Source organism: Olea europaea, chromosome 3 (genome assembly GCF_002742605.1).
Source record: "Olea europaea var. sylvestris chromosome 3, O_europaea_v1, whole genome shotgun sequence".
Lineage (NCBI taxonomy): Eukaryota > Viridiplantae > Streptophyta > Magnoliopsida > Lamiales > Oleaceae > Olea > Olea europaea.
The window spans coordinates 2,916,567-2,920,478 of NC_036239.1; the positions used below are offsets into that span (position 1 = coordinate 2,916,567).

General features: G+C 36.4%; 1 pseudogene; it reads right to left on the minus strand.

Moving 5' to 3' along the window:
* Nucleotides 1–432: 432 nt before the first annotated feature.
* Nucleotides 433–3,674, minus strand: LOC111382024 (annotated as a pseudogene).
* Nucleotides 3,675–3,912: the final 238 nt, after the last annotated feature.

Below are 3,912 nucleotides of genomic sequence, written 5' to 3' on the forward strand. Positions count from 1 at the left end.
TATTGGAAAGTTAAAATTTCAAATAGAAAAATAAAAAGGATTTTACTACTTTTATATCGGGGTTTGACAACCCAGTGTAAAGCTCCCTCACAATAGGAGGGACCCACGTCCAATAAAAAAATCGCAGCCCTCCATTGTAAGGGAGAAGTACATCATGCGATCAACCCCGGTGTACTCATAGCAAAACCCAAATAAAAAAACTCTAGATGTACAATGCCATGTTTTGTTACGTATTGATGATGTTCGGCCCAGATTAAAAAGCTATATTCATAAACATTTCAAGACACCTTTCTCTGCAGCCGATGCCTAAATCACAATCATCAGACTAGAAACATACAAGTGTATTGTTCAATGTTGAACAACAAAATCAAAGGTTCTTCATTGAAAATATTAGTTACATTTAGAAAAGTTGAATATCCAATAAAATCGGCAGAAGAAAACTGATTCCTATACTCTCAAAAAAATAACACGATCAATGCAAGAAAAATCCTGTACTTCTCTTCGTCTCTCTGTTGTATTTGAGTGCTTTATACATGGAAAGAATAAATGGAAAGTTGTTCATATATCTGCATCTGTACAAGTTTTGCGATCTCATTGCCTTGATTACTCTAGAAGGTCTTGGAAAAACACGTAGGCTAATGCGTTATCTGATCAGCCGGTCAGTGAAATGGATCGACCCAACATTCATCCTCTGCGACAGCCCTATTCCATCTATTCTTGAAAATGCTCATCTCATTGTAGGATCTTTTTCGTATCTGCATATACACTAGTAACTAAGCAAAGCCACGGGGAAGGGACTAATGACGTGTTTGGTAAAGTGGACTGTATCACTTATTTTTATCAACTTACCTCAAATCTGTTGTCCAATTTGTTCGGAGCTGAAGCTCCCTATAAATCAAAACAAAAATTTTAAGTTCGGGTTTATTCATCATGCGCATCAATAAGAAATGATCTTGACCCAGAAATCATACCGTTGTTTCTGAAGACGAGTTATTTGATTTTGAAGGTTGCCTATCCGAAGAAGTTCCAACAAGTGTGGGAAGAGCCATATGAACTACATACTCTGCATCGACCACACCAACTTTAATTGTCCGATCCCCCTATGATAAACGCTATTTATGAGTGCCTCCAAACAAAATAGAACAGTTAATTCTAGTGAAGAATTTACCTGTGCACAATAACCAAGCTGCATATCCAGGCCCCAACCATGGATCAAGTCATTCTGTGGGAAAAAGAAGAAGCATTACTAGCTTGTTTGGTAAGGTAACAAAGATTTAAAGTCCACATCGAAGAAAAATGAAAAACACGGACCAACTTATAACGGTTTGAACTACTCCTCTTAATAAAGTTGACATTTTAAGATGGAATCCCAAATATTAATATGGTATAAGAGACCATTAAGTTTTAATGAGCAATTCGATCCGATTAAGACTCAAAAAATGAGCTCGCGAATTTTAAAATTGGTTTCTTCAAATGAGCCACCATCTTGAGGGGCATGTTAAGAGATGAAATCCCGCATCGAAGACTATAAACATAGACAAACATATAAGGACTGAGGTTACTCCACTTTATAAGTTTGACATTTTAAAATGGAATCCTTAATAGTTTCTTCAAATCATGTACCTGGATCATATACCAAGCGCAACGCCAAGCTGCTTTTGAGTACACTGGAGCCATCATCTCGACCCAACTGCATCACATAATAAGTTCTCGTGTAAGAAACAAAGTTTTCTTATCCGATGATATTCTCGTAAATCACACGCAGAGTTAAACTTTGGCTAGACAGAAGATAATACACTGGTAGATGCTAAGAATTAAGTTCTTACCCTGCACAAGGAGGACCTGTACTATTGTTATCACATTTTCCACCACCTCTAGAATCATAGTATCTCCTATTCAAGGGAATGAATATTAGAGTTAGATGCATAACATTGGCTAAACCTCAATAAACAAGTGAAATACCGCGGTAGCATGTTATGCTAGTTAAATTTGGTCTCACCTATGAAACTTTGATCCTCTCATACGTGCAGTTATACGATGATGCACCTTTGATTTTCTAGGATCAAGAGCAGGCTGTGATATTTCGAGCCCTTCTTGCCTAACAATAGATAGGTACCTGCATTCAAAAATATTAAGTTTTTAAATGAAATCTTAATAACATTTCATTGTGGAGGAATAACTAAGTAATGCAATACCTTCTAGGAATAAAATTTTCGACTCCAAGGTCCTCGTCCCACAGAAAAATGTAGTCGTACTCAGAAACAATATCTGGATGTAGAAACCGTTTGGCGAACCACCTGCAGTTCACAGTCAAGAAATTTAGAATCCGCGTGAAAAAAAAAATAGTAAGAGGGTAGCTCCATTTGTAGGAATATCATCTAAGAACCATACATTTTTGTTTGGCTTGGGGCCGAGACATGAATGACTTTATCGTGCCATCCAAAAATAGAAGAAAAGTGATCGACTTGCTATCGTGTCACATACATTTTCCGAAACAGGACCCCACAAAGGGCGCATTTCGAAGTTAGATGTTGTGGAAACTATTCCTTTCGGCAAAGATTCACTACCAAAGGGCCTGCAATTCTCCTAAAAGAAAACAAATTGTTAAGCTGGAAGCAATAAATTTATAAACATAATTAACAAGAAGTATTACTGAAAGACTATAAATTCGACGAACTTTGCATTTGTTGAACTGCGAAATCTCTTTTTCATCATTCAGTTCTATGTCCACCGTCGAGTATACCTGCAGATTAGAGGTAGCTACCCCATTAGTCGAGTGTCAGGTCTCAGTAGAATTGTTATAAATAAATCATGCTTGACTAGTTCAACTCTCTCTATATATTCTAGTCTTAAGCATTGAAGAGTCTCTTTTGAATGGTCGCAGGAATATTTCTTGCAAATCAACTACAACCCTAATGTCAAAATTGATTATGAAACCATGACAAGAAATATTTTTGACCAATCGCAAAAAAGAAAAATAAGTACGTCACCATTTACATAATCTTTTACGGATTGAAGAGGTGTAAAAAAGAAAGTGGGGGAGTTTTATTATTTGGCCGATGAGGTTTTGACCCAATCATTTTAGCATGATGGCTATTCAAGAAAAGTATAATGTCCGAAGATTTTCCACAATGGATCGTGTTGGTGGTGCCAAAAAAGGAAGAGGAAAACAACTTTGGAGTTTTTTGATATCGAGATTGGCAATCTCGCCACATCATCCATCGGTAAACATATCTGTAAGTTGTGTCCGTATGTACCATGAAAGAATTTCTTGTCAACCATGCACTTCCAATGAAGCAGACACCAAGAATCAAAGAGGCCATGATGAAGAAACTGCAGAAGCATAATCTACTTTTAGCATCCGACAACGCAGAAACCTGAGCATTAATTAAGGTAATTAACACAAATAAGTCATGAATTATATATACAAGCAATGTAGAGAGAGAGAGAGAGAGAGAAACAAGTTACAGAATTCAAGGACTTCATATTGCGTGAAAAAACTTAAGAAAACGCCGATCAAAATGAAGCTAATGGTCCTGTGAATGAAAGGACACGACGTCGTTCTGTCTGACTAACTAAACTCCCCATCAACACCACTCCCATTGAATATACATACGTATATATACGCAGGGACACAGAAAATATAGAACATATCTATGTATTATAGGAGGAGTAGAATTCTTGCTATACCATGTTATTATTATTATTTTCCGCTATCGTGTGAGAACGTGTATTCGGGAGAATTTCAAATTTTTGGTATTTGCCAGTTGATTGACCCCATTGTTTTGTGGGCCCATTTAAAGGTCGTGGATGAAAATGGATTAATTAAGTTAATAAGCAATTCTTCATTATTGAAATTTATAACATTTCTTGGAATATTTTAATAGGTAAATTATTAACATATTTAAGTCT